Here is a 12,787-nt window from a genome sequence, read left to right as displayed (position 1 = left end):
GTCTAAATATATATGTATGTGGGTGGGTGACGTGACGTAGCGTTTTCGCTGTCCTCGGTGTCAAACATGTATAAATAAAAAATATATTTGTCAAAAACCTTCTGAATATTGTGCAGGACATTAAGCTTTATGTGAACTTACTCAAGATTAAAACATTTCATTCCTCATTTCTTCAGAATCTTCAACCAAACATGGTAAATGTCATCTGGTGTGACTGTCCCGACCTTGTTTCTCAAAGTGGGAACTTGAATAAAACTAAGAAAAAGAATTGCTAAAATTCATTTAAAAATGAATTTAGGCAAAAAAAATGTCTATTTGTGAGCCTATATCTTTTCAAAGTCCAAGCATAATGTTTTCAGTCATTTCTGATCAAAAAGATTTTGTCCCCCAAACCAAAATCATCTGGTGTGACACTAGTTTGGAAAAATTAAACAGGCAATAATTTGGACACCTACTGGGCTAGAGAGGTCCTTCTTCTGTAAGGCTATTCAGCACTCCCAGCACAACTGCAAGACAGGTGTCTGAGGTGAGTTATGATTTTAACATTTTCATGAAATGCCATCTTGTTGAAACTTTGACAAGTGTGGCACTTCTGGATGTCATCTGGTGTGACACCTTTTTCATTAATAAAGCAAAAGTTATTTGAAACTTTGGTCATAATTACATGTAAATCTAGGTTATTTTGTTATAGCTAGCATGTTGTTAGCATGCTAATGTGTACCTGGTAGCCTCAAGGTAGTCCTAAATGCAGAAAACGTCATCTGGTGTGACACTTCGTCATCTGGTGTGACATATCTGCTTGTCACGCCAGATGACTTGATTGTCACACCAGATTATATATACTGTATTTTCCTACAGACATAACAATAAATAACAAGTCCCATGTTTCTTTTGTCCATTTAAAACATTTTAACATGTTTAAAACAACGTTTTAAACATTTTTACATAATTTAATTTAGCTTCATTCGGTGATACAGCAAATTCATCAGACAGAGCAGAAACCCCTTCACAGAAACCTAAACCTTATATTGTGGTAACACTTTATAATAACTATCCGTTATAAGCAGTTAATATAAGACACTTGACAACAGAAAATGGGTGGTACAGAAAATGTGATTTTATTATTTCCAAAATACACAAACATACTGTATAGTGATGAATGAATGGATATGGAGGAAGGGCATTTAAACAAAACCATAGCTGTTCTTATCCTTACTTGGATACAGCAAAACAAAAAAAAAGAAGGAAAAAAAGTAGGACTACTAGTTATAGATTTAGCACAATTCAAATAAATTGATTAATTTGGACTCACTGATGTGTTCAACCAGAGGCTCAGTGCGATTGCAAGTCATCAGCTCAACTGGCTTCATCAGGTGAAGCAGTTCAGACACATCAAGGAGAGCATCCAACCCACTGAAATGGTCTTGCATATAGACTTTTCTGAGAACTATGCATGTAAACTAAACACAGAGATTCAGGCGTTTCATTTTGGTGGCAATAGGCAGCAGGCAACAGTGCATACCGGAGTTGCCTACTCAGTCAGTGGCTCCCAGTGCTATGCCACCATTTCACAGTCCTTACGCCATGATGAGCGTGCTGTGTGGGCACACATCAAGCCAGTTATTGATGATTTCCGAGGAAAACAAGACAATGCAATTGACACCCTGCATGTCCTCAGTGATGGGCCAGCAACCCAGTACCGGAATCGCACAAACTGCTTCCTCATGAGCAGCATTCCTTATACATGGGGATTCAAGAGGGTCACCTGGAACTTTTCAGAGCGTTCCCATGGAAAGGGCGCACCTGATGGTGTGGGAGGGGTGCTGAAGCGTAAGGCAGACATGTATGTCCTCGGAGGCAGTGACCTACAAACACCGAGGGATCTGTGTGAGTATTTACAGAAGTCCTCTGAAAAAGTCACTGTCATGTGGATCGAAGAAGAGAAGATATCCAACATGGATGAAATGGTCCCTCCATCAGTGCGTCCAGTGACTGGCATCAGCACTACGCACCAGGTTCTTTCTATCTTCCCGGGAAAGATAGTTTACAGAGACCTGAGTTGTTTCTGCCAGTTTCCTCAGATCTGCACCTGTCACAACCCACGGAAATTACAGTTCGACCAAGTCTCCAGGGCTGAGGTGCCAGGTGACAAGACAAGTGATGAGTAAGTATAACTAAATCATTCTCTTTGCCAATTTTATGATACCTGTAATTGTACCTGTTTAATGACAATAAAGTAACTTATGTCATCCATTCATTCCTTTTCTTCCTTAACTAAGTGGTGGCCCATCTGCGGAACTGCCCCCTTCCCAGGTCAGCTGCAGGCCCAAAACAGCTTCCGGAGCTCAGTGAGTATAACATACTTGGCAAACTTGAGGACTTGCTAGTAATTACATTTTACTACTAAAAACAATCTACCTGACAAATAAATTACATTTAAATGTCTCCTCCTGAAGGTCTTCTACTCAGGTGCTGGACACAAGTGCATCTATTGGAGAGGCCCAAGCTGAGGATTCAGACACCTCCTCAGATGAATACAGTGACAGTTTGTCATAATCAAATATGAGGGAAAGCCATATGTGGGGCAGATTGTTACCATTAATAAGGAGGGGCTAGAGATAAACTGCATGAATCAACTTGGAAAAATGAAAAATGGTTTTGTCTGGCCAAAGGGGCGAGACTGCATTTTCTACAAAGAGCAGGAAGTTGTCTGTGGCATAGCAGAACCGCAACAGGGCAAACGGTTTGCTACCCTCACCAAATGTGACTGGCTGATGTACAATACAGTCTAAATGTCTATACCCTCACCAAATGTGACTGGCTGATGTACAATGCAGTCTAAATGTCTATTCTAATCTAATCTAATACTTTTGTACTTTCACTCACTGGACTGGACAATGAGGTAAGGTAGGACCCGAGACAAACATAGCGAAAATAGCTGATCTACAAGCTCTCAACGCATTGTGCTGCGAGAGCTTGTAGATCAGCTATTTTCGGAGTTGCACAACCCAGCACTCTTTAGCTAGTGGAGATGTGGTGTAACGACATGATTCGTAAATAAATTTGTTCAACTCAAAATGCTGTGTTCAAGTTCAGGAGACTTCGGAAAAAAGTAATACACCTGAATGCTGAGTTGTTTCCAATAATTGGTGTTAATAAAATGTTGCCTTGGCTCCCAGTGTGGCTATGCACCTTATTGTCTCTTTAAGATCCTTCTGCCGTGGGCCCGCAGAAGACTTAGGTGTGCGTAGCATTCCTGTGCACATCCTCATCATCCATCTACCTCTACAATTCTTTGTTATCCTATGTTAAGGCCCAACAATACTATCCTGTTCAGAAATATTAAGGCCATGTTATTTAATGTTAAAGCAATTTTACTGTTGCTGTTTTTCCTGGGTAATTGTTTAATCAATCAGTAAAGTTCAGTACTCACTAATAGGTAGGTTAAAACACAGTTTGCTTTGACACATGAAGATATGGTCATCTGGTGTGACACTAAGTCATCTGGTGTGACATTCCAAATAGTGAGAAATCATACCTTTATTAATGATGAAACCGAAAAAATGTGTATGGTTTACATAGAAAATAGTATCAGGAAGAGTCACAAATATTTGTGTAATTTTAAAGAAAGTTTTTGTCAGAATAAAATTAAAATATGTTGAAAGATCGACAACATGGGCCTCACACAGAGTGTTGATTATGAAAAAAATATACAGATTCAATTAATTTTCACAAAACTATAGTGGATCACAGGTTAGTTATGATAAAGGACTTTGATAAAGTGAGTAACTTAAGAAAGGTGTACTCCATTTTCATTTTATGAACAATTATTGTCATGTCACACCAGATGACGGTTTTAGGCACAAGTACAACAAACTGCTCAATAAAGTCTGATTCCAATAAAATATCTAAAAACAAAATGTGTTTCCATAAAGTTGAGAGTGAGTAGAACAAAAGTAAATAATTTTTATGCCTGCTATTTAAAGTTTTTTAAAAAACATGTTTTTTGGGGCGTCACGTCACTGACCCATATATAGTTTAAATTTTTAGGCTTAATCCTGCATAGAATTGCTTTAATGACCAAATTGATAGATAAAACAGAAATAAAAAGTACAGCATGACATCATAGGTCATCTCACATTCTAGGTGACTGGGTCCCTGGCTAAATAGGTGTAATAGTGTAATGGAGTACTAGTGTAATAGTTTAATAAATTAATAGTGTCACACTAAATAGTAGGGGTGTGTATCCATCCCTTACATGGCGATTCGATACGTATCCGATACATGGGCTCCGATTCGATTCAGAGACGATACATCTTACATACAGAACGATTCGATACGATTCGATACGGTGCAATTTCGATACGATTTCGAGGAATTGTATGCGATTCGATTGGATTCGATACGATTCGATGCAATACGGTGTGATCTGATACATACGTTTAATGAAACATTAATTTTCCATTCAATTAAGAAGCTATAATCTATAAAGTAGCATTGCTGACCTTCAAATAATGAATATCTCATAAAAGACCAAGGAATAACAGAAAATTGTAAAGAAAGATCGATGACAAATCATTTTAGTATCATGTCATTGTTGTTCATTCTAAATAGACACAGACATGTAGATACAAAAAATAATTAATGTAAACTACAAAGCCTACTGACATGGTTTGAAAATCTGTCTCACACACCCATTTCAAAGAGCTTCACTTTAGCAGTTACAGTTGGTCAGGTGGAGAAATATAAAACAAACACACAAAAGGCCTGGCCCTTCAGGCTTCAGTACAGTGCAATAATTGTACTTTGCAAAGCTGCTATAATAACACTGAAACACTAAAATATTACATCCTCACCAATGCCACAGATCAGATCAATCCTCAGCAATGCCACAGATCAGATCACCAAATAAAACTAGTAAAAGAGCCTGCTGTTATTCAGTCAATAAGATCATTTCAAAAAGATCCACTTTACAACAGTAACAACAGCAGTATAAAGTAAGTGCAACATTTGAAGTCTGGCACACATCATGTCTTCTTGTTATCTTATGGCTCTACTGCAGTAGTTCTAAAAAGAAATCAATGTCAAGGACCCCCAGTTTGACATAGATCAGGCTCTTGTCTTAAGTTTAAATGGAACCAAATGGACCCATTAGGGTCCATTTGGTTCCATTTGTACACTCCCCTGAGTTACACATACCCAAGGGTCCATTTGGTTCCTATCATTTCGTCGAGGACCCCCTAGAACTCCCTCAAGGACCCTTGGGGGTCCCCGGACCCCACTTTGAAAACCAATACTCGCCCTTTGCAATAAAAGCTGATGCTGTGATTATTACCTTTGCTGTCGAAGTGCAGGGACTTCTGATGGTTCCACTGGGAAAAGTGTTATCCAATCCATTACTGTCGCAATCTTATAACATCCAAACTTGTGTTTCTCCACTGGAATAATGAATCCATAGTGATGGAACTCAACTACCACGTTGTTGGTTTGTTTACAAGTCGCTGTGTGTCGCACATGCGAGCGTCATACACGCTGCATCGGAAGTAGCAGATCTATAAGTTTACAACCCATCCACATGCAACACCCTGTGGGCTTGTAGATCTGCGGCTTCCCGCAGGACAGTGACTGCAGTACGCAGAAACCCAGCTCTATTTGGAGGACAGAGCAGCAGTCAGCTTTTTCTTTTTTTTCTTTCCGTTGCACTGCAGCACTGACTGTGCTAGCAGAGCGCTCACTTTTGAAGTAATGATTTGTAACAGTAAACGATGAGTAAGTAAGTTCAGAATTTCACAGCAGGTTAATTATTTAATGCTAAAATCCGATTAATCCGATTAATTACTTTAGGACCGATACATCGACCGATACGGACGCGATTTGGACCGATCCGGGTAAACGCGCATCGATGCGGCCGTATCGCTAGTGTTGAAACCGATAATCGATTCATATCGATTTTTTCCGGCACCCTTACTAACAGGGCCAGATTAACCCTGTGTGGTGCCCCAGGGCGACCAAGTTCAAGTGCCCCCTATGCCGGGTCGGCCACGGTCTCGCGGGCCAAGCCCAAGGCCGCCTCATTCACGGCTGCGGTGCCGGTGGCTACGCCGCTGGTGGAATCGCATCTTGCTTTATGCCGCGCTTTTTTCTGCTGTTTTTTGTCTTTTTGCACAACCGCTTAAAGCTGTACTGTGGAAGCTGCTCAACTAGTGGTCAGTAGCGGTATTGCTTTTTTCGGCCGGAGTCGCCGCGGACCACCGGAACGGGGGTCCGCGGACCCCCGCGGCCGTCGCGAGCACCTCCGCCTCGCCGATACGATTCCGTAGAGCCGTCTCCCATCATTTTTAGACCAGGATTGAGGGAGTAGCAAGCAAGATTCCTTCACCAATGTAAACACAGTTGCTGAGGGAAGCTACTTCCTTTAGAGACAGCAAGACTCGCTGTGATTGGCCGGTGGTGTATGATCGGCGCTGTGATTGGCCGGTAGTGTATCATGTGGGAGATGACATCATTTTGCCGGGAAATTCTCCCCCCCTCACAACTCATAGAAAACATATAAAGAGAAGGCTTCAGAAGCTGAAAATAACAGAGTGGGGGTTCTAAAACTTTAGCGATTTAACAGTTAGGACAATTTTAAGATTTGTTTTATAAAAAAAGTTACATGGTATAACTTTAACTGTTTTCTCCTTCCCATGTTGAATTGTTGTTTTCACTGAAATGCCGCCAAAATAGCTGGGCATTGTGGGCACAGGTCAGGATACAGGAAGCGTGGGAGCACCCATTTGGGAGGGGAGGGGCACATGCAGGTGACAGGTCATGTCAGTGAATGAATGGCTGAATCATGTGAATGCACAGACTCAGTGTGGGAATGATTGAGAACTAGGCTACTTTTCTTTACATTATGGAGGCCTACACACATATATAAAACATACTATAAATATATACATTGTAGGCCTACCACAACCTGTAGAGTATTTTGTTTTCACCACATGATGAAGAATGACTTTTTCCACCCTTAAAATGGACACAACATGTTTGAACAATATGCTTTAAATATGCCACAAGACCCTGGACCCAAACCAAGCCATTTTCATCTTCTAAGTGTTCCCCCAGCAGCCAAAACAACCCCATTCTGCCACATTTTAAATAGACGTTTTTTTAGCCCACAAGCTAATCCAGGCTAACTGAGAAATTATATCACAGATTCATCAAAAATGGAGCAAATGCTCTAATTCCAAGGTCGAGTTGCTGTCTAACCCTTGCCAACCTGACCATGACAACTTTGGCGTTTTTAATCCACTGATTGATTTTATATGATTTTTATATGGGGCCTCAGTGAGGTCAAAGAGCTAAGCAGCAGACCATATCACCATTATAAATATATGAACCATTTCTCAAATGATCTCATCACAACCTCAAGTTCTTATCTAAGCCTTTCCAACTGGTAAATGTAAACTTTGGTGTGTTTGATTAAGATTTATTTCTGTGAAGCCTCCTCCTCCTGCTAATGTAGGCTATGGGGCTCCACATGCAGCTAAGCCAGTGGCAGATACATTATGCAAGCTTAATAAATAAAACAAGTACCTGATGCTCCCCTGATCCATTTCGAGTTGTTATTTAACCCTCAGCTTAAAAAAATAAAAAAATAAATAAAAATCTTCAAAAATATTTTTTTTTTCCAAAATATTTTTTGTGCCCCATTGGCATGTGTGCCCCAGGGCACATGCCCTACGAGGCCTATGGTTAATCCGGCCCTGCTTACTAAATAGACTTTAATTGTGGTGACCTTATGGTGGCTGCTTCCCCTTGTGACTTGAGTAGAGCAGTGAGGGCCTGGTCATCGCTGCTTGAATCTTTAATTGCTATTGTTATTGTTATTGAATCTAAGTACAACGGTGTGATGTCATCACGTTGCGATTTGCAATACAAACACCAAAATCAATCCTCCAGTTCTAGGCAACACAGAAGAGGGGTAACTTTTTTTTTTTTTTTTTACACACAACTCCTCTAAGGTATATTAATGACATAGTTCAATATTGAAAATGGGTGGTCTTCCCCTTTAAGTCCATGTAGGCTGCTGCAGTGGAACCTGGCCACCGCAGCAGCCTTGCAGCGATTGTGGCCGAGAATTTGCGGTGGTATTCCTTGATTAGTGAACCTCCAAATCTAAGGACAGGTCACATGTACCGTTGTGTCGTCTTCAGCTTGGGCAGGAAGTGGTGCTGGACCTGTGCTGCCGTTGTGCTTAGTCTGTAGAATAGTTTGTGTAGTGCCATTGTCTTGCATGTCGGTGGATGTAGGGATGGCAGAAAGTCAATAGTGGAGTCATAATGGATCAGTGTAATCAGATGACTTTTTCCTACTCCTGATTCACTGAGGAAATATGGTATGGCACAGGTATTTTTCCTTGATTTAACGCAAGTACTGTATTTTTACACCATTGACGATGGTAATCCATCATTTGTTTTTGCTTGGTGTTTAGTGATTTCATCATTTTTGCAGTATTCTTGGTGAGTTAACATATTTCTGGTAATTCTCTTTTTTGTAGAGATTCCTCCATGATTTCTAATCATCATTTCTAATGTAACTACACCAGTAAGACTCCCTAATCGGGAGATAAGCGACCGTTGGTCGCTTATCTCCACAAATATCACAACCTCCACCTCTCACGTCATACGGGTAGCCATAGTTACACCTGGAATGTTGAATCTCCATATATGGAGATAACCTACGCATCACACAAAGTCTGACCTCACCAGCCCATACTTGGGCATGGACGACTTATATCTCCATATACGGAGATGGCCATATATGGAGATACGATGACATCACAGAGTCCACAGCTGATTATGTGGCGTGATGTCATACAATACACAAACAAGCCCTATATAAAGGGGCAATTCTCACCAGGGAAGAGAGCATTGCCTGGAATGTTGAATCTCCATATATGGAGATAACCTACGCATCACACAAAGTCTGACCTCACCAGCCCATACTTGGGCATGGACGACTTATATCTCCATATACGGAGATGGCCATATATGGAGATACGATGACATCACAGAGTCCACAGCTGATGATGTGGCGTGATGTCATACAATAAACAAACAAGCCCTATATACTGATGCGATACGATGACATCACAGAGTCCACAGCTGATGATGTGGCGTGATGTCATACAATAAACAAACAAGCCCTATATACTGATGCGGAGATATGAGCAGGGCAAAGGTGTGACGTGTGACGTGTGGCGTGTGGAGGTTTTCATAGTAAACTGCTCCCTGACGGTCGCTCCCTGACGGTCGCAACTATGTGATGTCACAATTAGTTGGCTCCATAACTCCATACCGTAAATGAAGTTCCAAGGTCAGCCATGCCCATATATGGAGTCAATGATTTCATGTGTCAGTCAGGCAGCTCCATATGGTGTTCTGGATGCCCAGTCATTTCTAAATCTGGCGTCCTTGAAATGGGTGTGAGGGAAAGCAGGGGAGGCAGAGTAGCGAGTGTGAGTCGGGGTTGGAGGGGAAGTGGTGGCTTGGGGTGTTGATGGGCGGGGAGCGGTGAAGATGCACTGACTGGCTGGGTGAGCGGGGTTGCCACAAAGGCTGCATGGAACGGCCCCCCTGCCTTCAAATATACGGCAGTAAAGTTTAAAGTTTAAGTCTATGTAGCCCCAGTAGGTGGCCAGGTTACACTGCCACAGCCTTGCAGCGATTGTGGCCAATTGAATGTCTTCACCTGCTGTTGGGTGGCGGCAGGCCGTGAGGGAACAGGGTTTTAAGGGAACTGGCAGTGGTACTCCTGGAATAGTGAACCTCCACATCTAAGGACAGGTCACAGCAAGTGGTCGTTGGAGGTTTTGAAGTTGCATAGCCAGGTTGAGGCCTCCGGAATGGCATGTCCAAAGGTGGGAGGGATGGAAAAAGCAGGCATGGCCTGTGGTGCACTGGTGCCAGGTGTGGCCACGGCCAGTGTTGGGCAAGTTACTGAAAAATAGTAACTCGTTACCGTTACTAGTTACTTCATTTCAAAAGTAACTCAGTTACTTTACTGATTACTCACACCAAAAAGTAATGCGTTACGGTGAAAAGTAACTTTTTAGTTACTTTTATTTTTTTAGTATAGGCCTACCGTAGTAATTTTTAGTAATGACCTTATAGCCTGGTTAAACTTATAGCTTGTAACCCAAAAGAGAAATTAGACATTGCTTTGCGATGCGTTGTGAGCTTGTAGATCAGCTATTTTCACTATTTCTTAAATATTTGTGTTCTAATTTATGGATTTTATTTTATTTTATTTATAATGTATTCATAGAATTACTTACAAAATAACGTTGACATTTATTTTTTAATTTGCAAGTAATGTAGGCTACAAAAAATGAAATACAATGCCTTACAAGCAAAAAACTTGAGGGAAAATTAATTACCTTACGACCACAGGAAGTTTTCTTTCTGTGGCTTTCTTTCTCTAACAACAAAATAATGGTTTGATGAGCCTTAATGAAATAGACCCGACAACAGATTTGACCGCGAGTCGGGACCAGAGCTCTGTCTGGCATTTCGTGTCGGTGTCTCCCCTCCTCTCTGCCTTGTGAGTGACAGAGAGGAAGATTCAGCTCAGCTCTAGATGCATAAAATAACGCAAAAGATCGGAGGAACGCACTGTGTAGTAACGGTAACTGAGTTACAGAATTTAAAAAAGAACGCGTTAGAGTACTCTTACTGAAAAAAAAAGAACGGCGTTACAGTAATTGATTACTTTCTAACACGTTAGTCCTAACACTGGCCACGGCAGTGCTTATGTTTGAAAGTGAGAAAGGAACAGAGGTCAGTTTCCTGGGTTCTGAACACGGACAGAGGTTCCCGTGTGTGCTCAGCCGCCAAGGCCAGACCTCCTGCTGCTCACAAAGACCGATGTGTATGAGCAGGACCTTTTCTGCCGTTGGTCTCAGTCTGTAGAACAGTTTGTGAAGTGCCATGGTCTTGCCTGTCAGTTGTAGGGTCGGCAGAAGTCAAAGTCCAAAGGCAGTGTGGAGGTGGTGGTTAAGGCACACAATAAGGGATGAATGTATTCTCTCTCTGCTGTCCATAGACCTCCAGTTTTGAATATCTTCTTTGAAGTGCAGACTAGAGTTATTAGCCTTGTGTCTTTGACAGTGTCCAAAGACTATGAAAAACGTTTTACTTAGAAAGTGTCAAGTCATTGTGAGCATCGACAGAAGTATTCACAGTAAACACATGAAGCGCCTCTTCTGGGTAGTTAGTGTCCGAGGTTTTATTTCTCTTGATTTCAATTGTTGGAGGTCTTCATCTGTAGTTTTTCCCTCTCTGAGCCGGTTTAACATTTTCAGCAACATTTTGATCATCTTTTTGTCGCATAATCTCATCAAGTTCTAACAACTATAACAAATCCCATCCATTACCACATATATTTGCTATTATGTTTTTTTTTTTAATATATAATTTTGCTTTACTGATCACTGACTGCTAGAATTGAAATATTGCCAAATCGGTTATGTGCATTTTCTTCAATAGTACATGAAGCTGGGTCTGTTTTAAAACTATGTGTGTGCCTTTGATTTGACACAAAAGTTTGTTTACTTGGAGTAGAAAGTCATCGAGTATAAAAAGATTTTTTTGTAGTAGTGCTAGCTTTTCTTGTGTCAGTGGTAAATAACTGCATCCTGATTGGGATGATTTCAGACATAAGCCTGCATGGAGTGTCATACCTATTGAAAGCCGCTACTCCTGTTGATGCTGTGAGCAAAGAGATAACTTCATTGGGTTTGATGAAGTCAACTAATTTTAATAATCTCATAGTCATAATGGATCAATGCAATCAGATTAACTTTTCCTAAACCTGATTCACTGAGGAAAATGTGGTATGGCACAGGTATTTTTTCTTGTTTAATTTATGTAATGTATTAAGTACTGTATTTTTTTACACCATTGACGATAGTAATCCATCATTTGTTTTTGCTTGGTGTTTAGTTATCTAAACATTTTTGCAGTATTCTTGGTGAATTAACATATTCCTGGTATTGTCTTTTGTGTCGAGATGTCCTCCATGGTTTCTAATTCCTCCTGCTACAAGCTACCGGTAGGTATCAGGTATGTGTAGCACCAGCCATCCTTGTGATGAGCAGTAGTGGACAGTGTGACAAAGGGACATGGTTTTTCCAGAGCCCTTTAATCCTTACAGCAGGTATCTGAGGGCAGGTTTGCTGTAGTCGGCTCTCTGCAGGTAGGAGATGATCTCTAGGGCAGGTGGTCTGACCATCACAGGCTTCACTGAATGTCTTCACCTGCTGGAAGCGAGGCAACAGGCCGTCGGGGAACATGGTTTTGAGGGTCAGGGGGAGGTGGGAGGGAAGGAAAAATAAGGCGTGGCCTGTGGACTGTGGTGCACTGGTGCCAGGTGTGGCCACAGCAGGGCTTGTGGTCGGGAAGGGAGAAAGGAACAGAGGTCAGTCTCCTGGGTTCTGAACACCAACAGAAGTTACCGTGTGTGCTCAGGCGCCAAGGCCAGACCTCCTGCTGCTCACAAAGACTGGTGTGTATGAGCAGGACCTTTGCTGCCGTTGGTCTCAGTCTGTAGAACAGTTTGTGAAGTGCCATGGTCTCTTATTATCATCAAGGTCTTCTTGTTCTATTTCTCGTTCCACTTCTTCACCTTCATGTCGAATCAATTGGACATGTTCCATACAAGGTGTAATATTGTCCCAACTATGCTCCGGTGGGCCTTTGTTTTCAAAGCCACATAAAGTTCTTCAAATGTGAGATGTCAACTT

This window comes from Nannobrachium achirus, assembly GCF_963921795.1.
Source record: "Nannobrachium achirus genome assembly, chromosome: 9".
NCBI lineage: Eukaryota > Metazoa > Chordata > Actinopteri > Myctophiformes > Myctophidae > Nannobrachium > Nannobrachium achirus.
This window is presented reverse-complemented; position numbering follows the sequence as displayed.